The sequence below is a fragment of the Pelobates fuscus genome, chromosome 9 (assembly GCF_036172605.1).
Source record: "Pelobates fuscus isolate aPelFus1 chromosome 9, aPelFus1.pri, whole genome shotgun sequence".
Taxonomy (NCBI): Eukaryota; Metazoa; Chordata; class Amphibia; order Anura; family Pelobatidae; genus Pelobates; species Pelobates fuscus.
This window is the reverse complement of record NC_086325.1, coordinates 87,940,680-87,957,518: the sequence shown is the minus strand read 5'-3', so window position 1 is coordinate 87,957,518 and position 16,839 is coordinate 87,940,680.

Below are 16,839 nucleotides of genomic sequence, written 5' to 3'. Positions count from 1 at the left end.
TTACTCAGAGCTGGTTATAGCTCTCTAAATTGTAAGTTGGCACTCTTAGGACCTCTGTGTTGTCTGTTGTTGCAGTACTACCTAAGTTATTGCACCATTGGGTTTTTTTCTTTTATATATTTTATATGCTGACGTCTGTCTCAGAAGTTTTAAAGAATCGTGTGGAGACTCCAATTGCCCAGTTATATCCTACATGTGGGGAGTATCAAATACCACTGTAAGCTGTTTTACCTAGAGCTGGGCTTAGCTCTAAAAATTGTAAGTTGGCATTTCTCTACGTCTGTGTTGTTCGTGATCCTCTCTACCATACGGTTTTGCACTATTGGTCCCCCCCTTCTCTGCTTTTGTGTTTCATATCCAACCACTGCGATTCCAAAGCGAGAACAGAAGAACATTTACTCAAGGTCTACACTGTACCTATAGAGACTTTCCTTTTTGTGTTATCGTTTTCGTTTATTTTATCCAGCGCACCCTGTATTTGTTGTTTTTTGTTTTCTCCATTTTCTGAAGGATTTGAGGGTAGCCCTTCCTTTCAGGTGTGCAGCTTTTTTTCCCCCCTTGTGATCAGTACTGTAGCGCTGTTCCTCTCCCACCTTTTCTCACTACAGAGACCAGAAATGTATGAAGTAAATTTTCCTGTTTCCTGGCCATATCCATGACAGCACTTACAAATGTGTTATACCGAAGCATACCCCAGGGAGGGATATATATGCTGAAAATAGATTATTGGAGAAAACACACAAGTTTCTCAAGAAGCAGAAAAGATTGCCTTAGCAAAATCAGAGTCCTTGACCAACCGGTAGATCTAGACAGGAGCAACACTACTCTTGTAGAGTGAGCCTGTAGACCCAAAGGACCGGAAGTCTCATAAGCTGTCTAGATGACAAACACTTTGCATGACTTGTGAGAAATGCACACATAATGCATTTGAGAGCCATTGTTTGCTTGAATGGTTCCTGAAAATCTGTCATAACATGGAATGTATAATTCTATAAACTGCTACCACTTGAGTAAAAAGCATTAAAACTAATTTACTTAAATATACTTCATCTCCTATTTACTCAGTTTCCTGGGCCAGCTTGACTTTATTTTCATAAACAATATGAACAATAGGTTACATACAATCATGGTTTCCCTTCAAATATCTTTTTATGCTGTGTAAAAACTTGGACACGAAATACCAGTTTATATCCAATTATGTCTGATTAAGTCTGATTTATCCAATTCATGCACATGATTTACACATTTCCTGCCAGGAGCATTTTTGTAATTTGACAAGTCAGCATTGAAAGGGATATGCTGACTGTGACCCAAATTATTCCACCACGCTCTACTGCATGGAACCCCGAGGTCACTTTCCCTTATATTTAATTTAAAACCTTTAATGTTGAAGACATTTGTGAACATGTGCTTCTTAAGAGTTATAATGACATAAATACAACAAATTGATCCAATAAAATGGATAATGAATGTAATTGGACTTGCTGATAATTACATTAAAATATTGCATTAAAATAAAGCTAAAAGTAATTTGCGATGTGAGGTTCGATGTAGAGGGTTGATTTTCTTGCTTGAAGGATTTTTTTAAACATGTTTTAGAAAATATTTCTGTGTAATTTTTATAAAATTCTTCCATGTAAATAATGGCATACCTAGGACTCACATTGTCATGATTATCTTAATTGTAAAATTGTTCAAACAGGGTCTTCACTAAATTCTTGTGTTTTGTTAATGTTTGTAGTAATGTTTTTCTTATTAATTGGTGTATCTCACACATTAAATCTGTTATGTGCAGCAGAACATGTTGGCGCTTCATACTGTTTCAAGAAAAAGTATGTGAACCCTTTGGAATGATATGGATTTCTGCACAAATCGGTCATAAAATGTGATCTGATCATCATCTAAGTCACAACAATAGACAATCACAGTCTGCTTAAACTAATAACACACTAAGAATGAAATAATGCCATGTTTTTATTGAACACACCATGTAAACATTCACAGTGCAGGTGGAAAAAGTATGTGAACCCCTAGACTAATGACATCTCCAAGAGCTAATTGGAGTGAGATGTCAGCCAACTGGAGTCCAATCAATGAGAGTGTTGGTTACAGCTGCCATGCCCTATAAAAAACACACACAAGTTCTGGGTTTGCTTTTCACAAGAAGCATTGCCTGATGTGAATGATGCCTCGCATAAAAGAGCTCTCAGAAGACCTACGATTAAGAATTGTTGACTTGCATAAAGCTGGAAAGGGTTATAAAAGTATCTCCAAAAGCCTTGCTGTTCATCAGTACACGGTAAGACAAATTGTCTATAAATGGAGAAAGTTCAGCACTGCTGCTACTCTCCCTAGCAGTGGCCATCCTGTAAAGATGACTGCAAGAGCACAGCGCAGACTGCTCAATGAGGTGAAGAAGAATCCTACAAAAGTCACCGGCAAATGCTAACATCCCTGTTAGCGAATCTACAATACGTAAAACACTAAACAAGAATGGATTTCATGGGAGGATACCACAGAGGAAGCCACTGCTGTCCAAACAAAACATTGCTGCACGTTTACAGTTTGCATAAGAGCACCTGAATGTTCCACAGCAGTACTGGCAAAACATTCTGTGGACAGATGAAACCAAAGTTGAGTTGTTTAGAAGAAACACACAACACTATGTGTGGCGAAAAAGAGGCACAGCACACCAACATCAAAACCTCATCCCAACTGTGAAGTATGGTGGTGGGGGCATCATGGTTTGGGGCTGCTTTGCTGCATCAGGGCCTGGACGGATTGCTATCATCGAAGGAAAAATGAATTCCCAAGTTTATCAAAACATTTTGCAGGAGAACTTAAGGCCATCTGTCTACCAGATGGAGCTCAACAGAAGCTGGGTGTTGCAACAGGACAATGACCCAAAGCATAGAAGTAAATCAACAACAGAATGGCTTAAACAGAAGAAAATACGCCTTCTGAAGTGGCCCAGTCAGAGTCCTGACCTCAACCCGATTGAGATGCTGTGGCATGACCCCAAGAAAGCGATTCACACCAGACATCCCAAGAATATTGCTGAACTGAGGAATGGTCAAGAATTACTCCTGACCGTTGTGCACGTCTGATCTGCAACTACAGGAAACGTTTGGTTGAAGTTATTGCTGCCAAAGGAGGTTCAACCAGTTATTAAATCCAAGGGTTCACATACTTTTTCCACCTGCACTGTGAATGTTTACATGGTGTGTTCAATAAAAACATGGCAACATTTCATTCTTTGTGTGTTATTAGTTTAAGCAGACTGTGATTGTCTATTGTTGTGACTTAGATGATGATCAGATCACATTTTATGACCAATTTGTGCAGAAATCCATATCATTCCAAAGGGTTCACATACTTTTTCTTGCAACTGTAAATACCGATAATAACAATATTATTTACCTATATTTAAACATGGATTTACATTTCTACAAATAAGTAAGAATAAAATATTAACAGAATGTTTTACCAAATCAATGCCAAATCAGTGTAAAAAGTGCAGGAGTCACTCACAGTGCGACCCTGTTCATTTACCAAACTAATTATTACAACACTATTCAGAACTTTTTAATGTTTTCAACAGTATAAGGGTTATGCTTGTAACCATAATGGCTGTACTCAGCTGAGAATTGCCTTTTTTTTCTTTTTTCAATTGATCTTTATTAGATTTTAAGCAGTATAAAACATTAATTTCACATATAAACCATACATTTCTGTTATAACAGTTATGTTTTTCTCCGTCTTTCCTAGTTTCTTAATTTTTCTCTTTCTATTTCCTTATATCTTTGTTAAAGTAAATTCACATAAACTGACAAAAAGCAAAACAAAAACTAAAACACAAAAAATACAAAAAAAATAAAAAAAAGTTGTATGTATATGTTACATTGGTTTATTCGCTGGAGGAAGATGGTGCTCACCCATAGCGTTATATACATGCCAGGGATTTTCCCCTGCTAAATTTGATAATTTTATAGCAATTCCAATTTTTCTATCCATTTGTCCCATAGACCAAAACTTTGAGTTTTTACATTTGAGTTAAAATTCCTTTTTCCATTTTTAACTGGTGACTTAATTGCACTCTATGAATGAGTGTTTTTTACTTAAAGGGACACTATAGTCACCTGAACAACTTCAGCTTAATGAGGTTGTTCAGGTGAGTGCTACAGCTACCCGGAGCCTTTTTCTTGTAAGCACTGTATTTTCTGAGAAAATGCAGTGTTTACATTGGAAGCTTGGAACACCTCTTGTTGCAGTCAATCAGACGGCCACCAGAGGGACTTCCGAGTTCAGAGGCCCTAAAAAGGCCTCTCGTCCGATGCATTCTGGGTGAATGCATCAGACGGGCTATCAGCACACAAAGCACTGTGAACGCGCTTTGTGTGCTGATAGCCTGTCAGCACTGCTGTGGGCGTGGCTTCAGCTGACAGCTTCAGCTTCAGCTGACAGCTGAAGCCCGAACCCACAGGGACGCTTACTGTCCACAATAGTTGTTGAAGGGGGGGGGGAGACCTACTCTCCTTCCCCCCCCCGGCCCCCACCGCTGTGCGGCGGGTGGGGGCCCTAAAATTATCAATTACGGGGGGACCTATTGTCCCCCCCCGGCCCCCACCCCTGAGTGGTGGGTGGGGGCCCTAAAATTATCTATAAGGGGGGGGACCTACTGTCCCCCCCCCTGGCCCCCACCCCTGTGCGGCGGGTTGGGGCCCTAAAATTATCAATAAGGGGGGGGACCTACTGTCCCCCCCCGGCCCCCACCCCTGTGCGGCGGGTGGGGGCCCTAAAATTATCAATAAGGGGGGACCTATTGTCCCCCCCCGGCCCCCACCCCTGAGCGGTGGGTGGGGGCCCTAAAATTATCGATAAGGGGGGGGACCTACTGTCCCCCCCGGCCCCCACCCCTGTGCGGCGGGTGGGGGCCCTAAAATTATCAATAAGGGGGGGACCTATTGTCCCCCCCCGGCCCCCACCCCTGAGCGGTGGATGGGGGCCCTAAAATTATCGATAAGGGGGGGACCTACTGTCCCCCCCCGGCCCCCACCCCTGTGCGGCCCCCACCCCTGAGCGGTGGGTGGGGGCCCTAAAATTATCGATAAGGGGGGGGACCTACTGTCCCCCCCGGCCCCCACCCCTGTGCGGCGGGTGGGGGCCCTAAAATTATCAATAAGGGGGGGACCTACTCTCCCCCCCCGGCCCCCACCCCTGTGCGGTGGGTGGGGGCCCTAAAATGATCAATAAGGGGGGGACCTATTGTCCCCCCCCCCCGGCCCCCACCCCTGAGCGGTGGGTGGGGGCCCTAAAATTATCAATAAGGGGGGACCTACTGTCCCCCCCGGCCCCCACCCCTGAGCGGTGGGTGGGGGCCCTAAATACAAAGGGGGGGGACCCTAGTTAACCCTCCCCCCCCAAAAAAAAAAAAATATCTCCCTACCTACCCCCCTCACCCTAAAAATAATGAGGGGGGAACATTAACTAAAAACCTGTAAAAAAAAAAAAAAAAAGAGATAAAAAAAACTTACCATTCGATGTTTTCTTTCTTCTAAAATCTTCTTTCTTCGGCCCAAAAAAGGCCAAATAAAAATCCATAATAACCGACGCAATTAAAAAAAAAAAAAAACGAGCGCAAAAAAAATAATCCATCTTCACCCATGGAGGGCTCCGCGCAGACTGAGCTCCGCAGGGTGGGGAAGGCTTATAAAGCCTTGCCCCGCCCTGCAATTAGGCTAAGAACACTCTGATTGGTGGGTTTAAACCAATCAGAGTGCTCTTTGTCATTTTACAAGCGTGGGAAAGTTCTTTGGAATTTTCCCACGCTTGTAAAATGACACAGAGCACTGTGATTGGATGGATTTCAAGCCATCCAATCACAGTGCTCTGTGTCATTTTACAAGCGTGGGAAAGTTCTTTGGAATTTTCCCACGCTTGTAAAATGACACAGAGCACTGTGATTGGATGGCTTGAAACCCATCCAATCACAGTGCTCTGTGTCATTTTACAAGCGTGGGAAAATTCCAAAGAACTTTCCCACGCTTGTAAAATGACAAAGAGCACTGTGATTGGATGGCTTGAAATCCATCCAATCACAGTGCTCTGTGTCATTTTACAAGCGTGGGAAAATTCCAAAGAACTTTCCCACGCTTGTAAAATGACAAAGAGCACTGTGATTGGATGGCTTGAAATCCATCCAATCACAGTGCTCTGTGTCATTTTACAAGCGTGGGAAAATTCCAAAGAACTTTCCCACGCTTGTAAAATGACACAGAGCACTGTGATTGGATGGCTTGAAATCCATCCAATCACAGTGCTCTGTGTCATTTTACAAGCGTGGGAAAATTCCAAAGAACTTTCCCACGCTTGTAAAATGACAAAGAGCACTGTGATTGGATGGCTTGAAATCCATCCAATCACAGTGCTCTGTGTCATTTTACAAGCGTGGGAAAATTCCAAAGAACTTTCCCACGCTTGTAAAATGACAAAGAGCACTCTGATTGGCTCAAACCCACCAATCAGAGTGTTCTTAGCCTAATTGCAGGGCGGGGCAAGGCTTTATAAGCCTTCCCCCGCCCTGCGGAGCTCAGTCTGCGCGGAGCCCTCCATGGGTGAAGATGGATTATTTTTTTTTGCGCTCGTTTTTTTTTTTTATTGCGTCGGTTATTATGGATTTTTATTTGGCCTTTTTTGGGGCTGAAGAAAGAAGATTTTAGAAGAAAGAAAACATCGAATGGTAAGTTGATTTTATCTCATTTTTTCTTTTTTACAGGTTTTTAGTTAATGGTCCCCCCTCATTATTTTTAGGGTGAGGGGGGTAGGTAGGGAGATAATTTTTTTTTGGGGGGGGAGGGTTAACTAGGGTCCCCCCGCCCTTTGTATTTAGGGCCCCCACCCACCGCTCAGGGGTGGGGGCCGGGGGGGACAGTAGGTCCCCCCTTATTGATAATTTTAGGGCCCCCACCCACCGCTCAGGGGTGGGGGCCGGGGGGGGACAATAGGTCCCCCCCTTATTGATCATTTTAGGGCCCCCACCGGCCGCACAGGGGTGGGGGCCGGGGGGGGACAGTAGGTCCCCCCCTTATTGATAATTTTAGGGCCCCCACCCACCGCTCAGGGGTGGGGGCCGGGGAGGGGACAGTAGGTCCCCCCTCATTGATAATTTTAGGGCCCCCACCCGCCGCACAGGGGTGGGGGCCGGGGGGGGGACAGTAGGTCCCCCCCCTTATTGATAATTTTAGGGCCCCCACCCGCCGCTCAGGGGTGGGGGCCGGGGGGGGCAGTAGGTCCCCCCCCTCATTGATAATTTTAGGGCCCCCACCCGCCGCACAGGGGTGGGGGCCGGGGGGGGGACAGTAGGTCCCCCCCCTTATTGATCATTTTAGAAAGCGAGCTGAGCTGTCAGTCAGACAGCTCAGCTCGCGAACGCGCATTCCGCGCACATGCGCGGTAAAGCGCTCAGGTTCTTCATAGGGCGGCATTCAATGCCGCTCTATGAAGAACGCGATTGGTGCAGCGCGAAGCCGTCCCATTGGGCCCCGCGATTTCGTCATTTTGACGAAAAAGGGGGCGCGGCCTAGCGGGGAGCTCGGCGCTGGAACGGAGGTAAGTTTTTAATATAAAAACACCGAAAAATTTTTTTTTAATTAATGAAAGTTCATATAAAAGCAAGAAGAAAGGCTGGGGGACCTGTCTTTCTTGCTTTTATATGGTGACTATAGAGTCCCTTTAAGGGTACATTTTGTTGTAATAGCAATACCTCTGGTTTAAAGTCGATGTCATAGTACGCTATTGTTTGGAGTTTTTCAGGTACCTCCCTCCACAATGTTTCAACATAGGGACACTTCCACCACAAATGCATTAAGTCTGCTTCTTATTTACCACACTTTCAGCAGGCTGAGGATAAATTTGTTAGTTTCTGTGGGGTATAGTGCCATCTATTTTGAAGTTTATAGTTATGACAATGGATATTTTTCCTGAGTATAATCAATCATAGATGTATTCCAATCTTTAATGGATATTGTCACTTCTGTATCTTATTTTTTTTTTTTTTGCAGTGCATAGGACAGTTACATACAGGTCTGAGGTACCCCAACGGCAATCCTCTGGCCTCATAGCAAGCTTTACATTTCGGGTATGAGAGTGAACATGCACATTTTTTTATATTTTAAGAAACATGAGTAAATACAAGAAACACTCTGAACTTTGCTTTAGCTTAGATATAGTTAAATCAATCAAGAATGTGTGTGTCAGATTTGTGTAAACATGGGGTATCATAGCCTATTATAAGTAGTGTGAAACTCGCTAATATTTAGACGTCTGGTACTAAGTAGAGTCTTGTACATGCTTAACATGGCTATGGACATGGTATAGCTCTACACTTAATAGTGTGTTAACTCAAGTATCTCAGACCAGGCGTGTTTGGTGTGGGGTTCGTTAGGTTGGGCTGCTGCATATTAGGTGAGACATACATAACCCTTACGATAACAAGATCTAAACATTGCTTAGTCGCAGGTTATATGCGGTAAGATGTATGAATCTAGTCAGGTAATCATATAATATGATGGTAGCATGTCAAGCGACCGACCTGCAAAATACTATAAGCTATACGTACACAAGTTTACAAAGGAGACTGAACTTTTCTGCATGAGTTTCGGTAAAGAGGACACTATGACTACACGCATTAAACTAGTAAGCGTTTGATTCCTCCGGTAGGTAGAGAGAGAGTCCTCACATTGCGAACTGGGTTGAAAGCTGTGGGCCCCATAGCGAGTCAGTCCATACCGTTTCAGCCAATGCCCACTCTGGAGGCCTGGTTGGTGTGCCTGGAAAGGCTGACGATGAGCCTCCTCCGCTGCGCCCTGATATCCAATGCCTCCACTTGAGCTGCACAGCGCAGTCTGGGTGAGGCATCCCTTCTGCTCGGGGACCTTGTGAAAGCCGTTACCACTGGTCCAAGGACTTGCCTCTTTTCTGGGGTTGAGTCCTTCCCCGGTGTCAGGCTGCGCGGAGCTGCATATTTCCGCTGATGATGTGCTCTCCTTTGCAGGCGTGGGTGGTGGTTAGGGGTCGCCCCCTGGGTGGCTTTAGTCCCTGATGGGCCATCATGATGAGAGTAGGTACTTGTGGCTTGTTGGTGGTTTCGATAGGTGGACCTCCGTTTAAGTGGGCGAAATGGCAGGTTACGACATGTGGTTTTTTTTCAGGCCATGCTTTCTCTTCTTGAGAAGAGCCAGAGCTCAGCGATTTGCGTTGTTAAAGGGGGGGCACTCGACCCATGTATCTCGCCCCTTCGGTCCTTTCCTCGAGGGAACATGTGCTTCTCCAGTTGGGCCCAGAAGTTTGCAAATGTCGCCTCTAGCTTCAGCAAGACATACTGAGTGGTGTCGGGTTGCTCACTGCTTTGCTGCAGCATGTCTCGCCTCTCCACCATCTTAGTAAGCGTTGCGTCAAGTTATGCAGTGCAAGTTATCCTGATCGGTAGGTGCAGTTTAAGTCAGTCCAGTGGGGACCGGGATAACCCCCACCGGTCCAAAGGGGGGGGATCGTAGGATGCTGATTCCTCTCAGCCGGCTGTAGAACATTGCATTGGCCACAAGGCCTCGGCTCTAGCAATCCGGGCACCAAGAGACTTAAGAGTGATATATATCACCGGGATCAATGTTGCCCCCATTACGTTAGTATTGTTGTTCTGCCGCCAAAGAACTGAGTTGGCCAGGAATCACCATCGAGAATTGAATCCAGATGCGGGAGCTCTCGCAACACGCATCTGGTCCGCTTGGCAGTCAGGCTCTGTCCTGTCATGTCCGTATCTTATTCCCATTTTCTTAAAGCTTTGGGAATAACTTTTTTCTCCATTTTTTTTTAAGGAGTTGATTGCTCAATGAAATTATATTTTTAGTATCTTTCTTATTAATAGGTTTATTAGCTTTAACTCTGTTATTAATCGAGATGGTCCTGTTTAGCTTATATACACTCACTCACCCTCTGGAGCTCCCTAAGAGACAACGAGGGGTGATTGCCCGACCCAAAGGTAGTAGACTCAGAACACCACATGAGTTACAACTAGGAAAGCCAAAACCGCAACAAGCAGAACCCCAGGGAATAACACCACCAGGCCCCCCACCCTCCCGCAGCCCCCTTTGGTAAGGGGCTCTCACAGATGCAAAGCTTACCTGCATCATCCCGCAGACAATATCAAGCTACTAAACTAGGCAAGCTACTCGAACACGTCTTGCACTAAAAAAAAAGGGGTTATAAGCTGCTGGATGGCCCACGATAGTGAGCACATACTATAAATCTACTAATTCACGCTCTCAACACTTCTCTTACACCCACCATTGACCACTGCTCATTTCACGATAAATTATTTCAGTACAGTAACAACTCCTGTTCGCAACAGCGCTCCCACCTACTGAAATATGTATACTCATGTTTTATAAAAATGTTGTGCTTTATACCACTGTCATAATATTACCTCATCTGTAACACTGTGTTATGCTGTTGTGGCATTGTTGATATACCTGTCTCCTCTCAGCACATCAATAAAATAAAGAATGATAAAAAAAATAAATTGTACCCGTGGAGGCATGGCTAACGGCTGAAGGAACAAGCCGCATGGAGTGAGAGCTCCGTAACTGCCAAGCCCGGAAAAGCATCCCAATCGGCCAAAAACTGATACATTTTTATATCAATAGATTCCTCAAGACCCTAAGCAGCCAATGGCACCCTCAAAAGAATTGAAGATCACTGATCCAAATGCGCCAAAATCACAAAGTGCGCCTCAAATTCATTCAAGATGGCGACGACGGCGCTAACTCGGCTGCTTCAGGGGGACCCTCCGAGCAAGATTCTCCCCTGAGGACACCCCAGCCACAGACAAAAGTCTCTCCATTATGCTATTGGATTTAAAAATACGTTGCAAGCAGGCTTCCAAAAGTTGGGGAGAGATCTCCGCAGAGAGATAGAAGACCTAGGAAGCAGAACTACCCACCTCAAGCAAAAAACGGAAGAGTTATGTGTGGTGCACAACTCCTCTGCAGACAAATTACAACAATTAAGGCACTAGATTGTCGACATCGTTCACGGCGCAATAATATCCAATTCCGTGGAATATCGGACTCAGTCACTATTGAAGAATTGCCTTCCTACCTCAGGACCCTGTGCAAAGCCCTTGCTCAACAACTAGAGGACTCTGAATGGCTCTTTGATTTGGCGCACAGACTGCCAAGGCCGCAGCGCTTCAATAATGACATGCCTAGAGACACTATTGCTAGGTTCCAATATTTTTGCTTAAAAGATCTGCTTTTGGAGCTGCGAGGAAACGTACCTCTCTTTCAGAACCATATCAGCATGTCGAGGACCTGTCAGTGACAACGATGGCCAGGCGCAGAGAATTACCATCACCAAAACGCTCCGTAACAACAACATTTCCTACAGGTGGGGTTATTCCACAAAACTACTGGTATGGAGAGGAGGGAGAACCATACCAATCTTGGAACCGGAGGTGGGCTTAGCCAAACTAAAGGAATGGGAACTGTTCCGATCATCTGATCCACCATCTCCAGCTCGCCCCTCTCCAACTAAGCTGCGACCGGAGTGGCAGATAGCTGGATCCCCAGCACGACATACCCAGTGAGACAGAGCATGCATCACCACAGTGAACTCTTACATTAGAGTAACGTATATGGTTTCTCAACAGTAAATCAGGGACGCTGACGATGACAACACTATGTAGTGTAATCAAATGTTTTCAGATCAAGTTGTTGATTATATCACATATCAGCTTAGTTAAGCAATCATAGAGGTGAAGAGTGTGTAACTGTAATAATAGCTCAGGGGATCAGCAACAGACCGCAAAACCTTTATGTTATATTTCCACCAGTTGCCGACCATATACAAAAATATGAGGGCAGCAGCCTAACTTGACAGTTTTAATAAGTTGTGGACAGCTCAGTGTTTGTGTTTATTACTCATTATCTGGTTATATATACTGTTTCAATGCATACAGCATATGCCTCACATGTACGTCGGTGAATAGAGGGATTTTCTGGTATTCCCAGTCACATTGTCAGGATTACAGTATGATCCAGCACATAGAATTGTGTAACACAAAGGACTGATAGGTAACGTATACCGGACCTTAGAATGGCCGGACTAACGTACCAAAGAATAGTCAGAAATAGACAAGGGAGGTCAAGGGATACAGAAAGAGACACAACATCAAGGAAAAGCCAGGGGTCAGGGATGCCAGAAAACAGGGAAGTCAATATCAATGCCAAAGTCAAATAACCAGAAAAAACAGAATCAATAACGCGCTCTCGGACAACCACAAGGGAAACCACGACAGGGCACAGAGCAAGAGGAGAACTGGACCTAAATACCCCGCTTGTGGATCTGATTGGTTGTAACCAGCCTTCAACCCCAAAGGCAGTTACCAGGTTCCTATTTGCATGATTGCTGCTCAGCACAAACCCTCCAGTGGACATCAAAGGACAGTAAATGCCATTAATCACATTTTTATGTGCAGATGAATACGTGACATTACCCCCCACCTGAAGAACGCCCACCGGGCGGGCAGGACCAGGCTTGAGAGAAAACATGGCGTGAAAATAGCGAATCTTGCGGCCAGCATGTATATTAGACACCGTAACCCAAGAACTATCTGCTGGTCCATAACCTTTCCAATCCACCAAGGTGCCCCGAGAAAACCTGGAATCGATTATGACGAGACCTCATACTCTTCCTGTCCAGTGTCAGGGTACCTGAGGCCTCTACCTCTAAGGGAGGTAGAGACTTGGTGGTTTATCCGTCCAGGCGAGCTATTTCCTCCGTTCCTCGCGGTTCATCCAATCACTTAAACACCGGCCGCGAGGAATCCACGTCCTTTTCTAGCAGGACGCTCAATACGTGACGTCATGACGCTTCACGAGCAATCTGTCACTCAAGTGTCCGATATCCAATCGGTACTTGTCAGAGGCGTGATTTCCATCCAGAGCCAGGGTATTTAAGCTTACTCCTTACTTCAGCTCATTGCCCTGTCGTGGTTCTAGCCTGTCTAGTCACTCAGTGCTCTGGTATTCTAGTTTGCTCTATTGGTTTTGACTCGGCTCGTTGTACTACCCTGCTTCTCTGTTATCCCTTGACCCGGCTTGTCTCTCGCTTATCTGTCTTCTCGTTCCCTCGACCTCGGCTTGTCTCTGACTATTCTTTACTCTCGGTACGTTAGTCCGGCCATTCTAAGGCCCGGTATACGTACCTTTCCACTCTTTGTACTCTGCGTGTTGGATCCCTGTCCCGATCCTGACATTACGACAGGGCCAATGGATCCTGCAGGTACAAACAGTCAGCTTGGTTCTTCGGATCCCAGGTTTGACGCCATGGAACATAGGATGGATCAGATGGCTTTGGCACTACAGGCACTTTTGTCTCGTGCTAGTAATCCACCTGAGGAGACACGTACTCCTTCTATCTCTCCTGCAGTCTCAGGTCTAGAGGTAGCCACTGTAGGTGCTTCTTCCCGTATTACCCCACCAGTACGTTATGGCGGGTCACCGGAGAAGTGTCGTGGTTTCCTAAACCAGATTAGCATCCATTTCGAATTACAACCCCGCTCTTATCCTACAGATAGAGCAAAGGTTGGATTTATTATTACTCTACTCATTGAAAAAGCTTTGAGATGGGCCAATCCTTTATGGGAGAATGATAATCCACTAGTCTATAATTATAATGCCTTTGTAGCTGCGTTTAGAAGAACTTTTGACCCCCCTGGCAGAAAGGTCAATGCAGCTAGATTAATGTTGCGCCTTAAACAGGAGAATCGAACACTTGTGGATTATGCACTAGAGTTCAGATCCTTGGCGGCAGAAGTTAAGTGGAACGAACAGGCTTATATAGATGTGTTTCTGAATGGGTTATCAGATGTAATTCTTGACGAGGTCGCTACTAGAGAACTCCCTGAAAATTTGGAGGATTTAATTTCTTTTATATCTCGTATTGATGAACGCTTAAGAGAGAGGCAGAACACTCGAGATAGGACCCGTAGACCCTCCTTTAAACTAGCGCCTACCTTTCAAATCTCTGAGTTCGAAGACTTACGTATTCCTGAACCTATGCAGATAGGCAGTACTCATCTCACTGAAAGGGAGAGACAGTACAGGAGAAGGGAGGGTTTATGTATGTATTGTGGAGTCAGGGGTCATTTACGCCTAAATTGTCCCAATCGTTCGGGAAACGCTCGCACCTAAGTTCCTCTAGAGGACAGGCCTTGGGTGTTTCTACTTTGTCCTCTATTCACAACTACAAGGAGCTCAGACTTTTGTTACCCGTTTCTTTAAAGTGGGAGAAGGGAGTAGTTAAGACTATGGCACTAATCGATTCTGGAGCTGCTGAGAGCTTTATAGATCAGGGTTTTGCTGCCAAGCATGCTATTCCATCCCAGTTAAAAGAGACACCTCTGGCTGTCGAGGCCATCGATGGTAGACCGTTACTTGAGCCTGTTATTTTCCATGAGACCATACCGATTAACTTGACTGTTGGCATCCTGCATAAAGAGGATATATCCTTAATGCTCATTTCTTCTCCGTCTATTCCCATAGTCCTGGGGTACTCCTGGCTGAGGACACACAACCCTATTATTAATTGGGAATCAGGGGAGATAGTTTCGTGGGGAGAGAATTGTCAAGAAAAATGCTTGCGGAAGGTCTTACCTCTCGGATTAACTAATACATCGAATACCTCTGACAATCCTACAGAGACACAAATTCCGCCTCAGTATCTAGATTTAAAGGCAGTATTTGACAAAAAGAAAGCCGATACCTTACCCCCACACAGGTCCTTTGATTGCAAAATTAACCTACTCCCTGGTACCATGCCTCCCAGAGGTCACGTATACCCATTATCTATAAAGGAGAACTCAGTCCTAGAGGAATATATTCACGAGAATTTAGACAAGGGATTCATCAGGAGGTCCTCCTCCCCTGCCGGGGCTGGATTTTTTTTTGTTAAAAAGAAAGATGGTTCTTTGAGACCTTGTATTGATTATCGAGGCTTGAATAAGATAACCATTAAAAATGCCTACCCGATTCCCTTGATCACCGAACTCTTCGATCGTTTGAAGGGCTCGACAATTTTCACCAAGTTAGACCTCAGAGGGGCATATAACTTGGTGAGGATCCAGCAGGGACATGAGTGGATGACGGCATTCAATACTCGATATGGTCACTATGAATATACTGTTATGCCTTTTGGGTTATGCAATGCGCCAGCTGTGTTCCAGGATCTGATAAATGAGGTTCTTAGGGAATTTCAGCAAGATTGCGTCATTGTATACCTAGATGATATACTCATTCATTCTAGTGAGATTGAGATTCATCACAAGCAAGTCAGGAGGGTTTTGCACAAGCTTCTCCAGCATGGCTTGTACTGCAAGTTGGAGAAATGTAGCTTTGATCAAACCCAGGTAACCTTTCTCGGCTATGTGATCTCTGGGGAGGGATTTAAGATGGATCCGGATAAGCTCCAATCCATTCTAGAGTGGCCTTTACCCACAGGTCTTAAAGCCATACAGAGATTTATTGGTTTTTCCAATTATTATAGGCGCTTTATTAAGGGCTATTCTTCCATTATTGCACCTATCACTAACATGACCAAACAGGGGGCTGATACTAAGAATTGGACTACTGAAGCTCTCCTTGCGTTCAAGACTCTCAAGGAGCTTTTCGCTTCCGCTCCAATTTTAGTTCACCCTGACACTTCTCTGCCTTTTTTGCTTGAGGTAGACGCATCAGAGACTGGTTTAGGTGCTGTTCTATCTCAAAGGTTGGGTGTTGATAAACCATTACATCCATGTGGATTTTTCTCTAAAAAATTGACCGGTACTGAAAGCAGGTATGACATTGGTGACAGAGAATTACTAGCGGTTATCAAGGCTTTGAAAGAATGGAGACATTTATTGGAAGGTACATTACACCCTGTTACCATTCTGACAGACCACAAAAACTTGTCTTATATCGGAGAGGCCAAGCGTCTGTCCTCCAGGCAGGCTCGTTGGTCGTTGTTTCTTACCCATTTCAATTACGTTCTGACTTACAGACCTGGGTCAAAGAATTCTAAAGCCGATGCGCTATCTCGCCAATATGAACCCTCTGCTTCAGTTGAACCACTTTTGTCCTCCATTGTACCCAAATGCAATATTATTGCTAATACCAGTCTCAAAATTCATTCTCCGCTACTTGACCAGATCTTGAAGTCACAACATCTAGCTCCCGGAAACACTCCTGAGGGAAGAAACTTTGTTCCTCCTGAACTTCAACTGGAGCTCTTACAATGTTTTCATGAAAGTAAAATAGCTGGTCATCCTGGTATTCGCAAGACATACTCTCTGATATCCAAGGATTTCTGGTGGCCTTCACTTCGAAAAGATATTGAGGAGTTCGTCGCAGCTTGTGAGACTTGTGCCAAGACTAAACTACCTCATGCATCTCCATGTGGCCTGTTACACCCCTTGGACATTCCTGAGAAACCTTGGTCCTGTTTGTCCATAGACTTTATCGTTGATTTGCCTGCTTCCAAGAGACAGACTGTTATTCTCACGGTGGTGGATAGATTTACTAAGATGGCCCATTTCGTGCCATTACCTAAACTTCCGACTTCTCCTGAATTGGCGGAGATTTTTGCGAGAGAGGTTTTTCGCCTACATGGGATTCCTTCAGAGATTGTTTCTGATAGAGGTTCTCAATTTGTCTCACGTTTCTGGAGATCCTTTTGTTCTCAAATGGGCATCAAATTGAACTTCTCCTCTGCCTATCACCCTCAGTCTAACGGAGCTGCTGAACG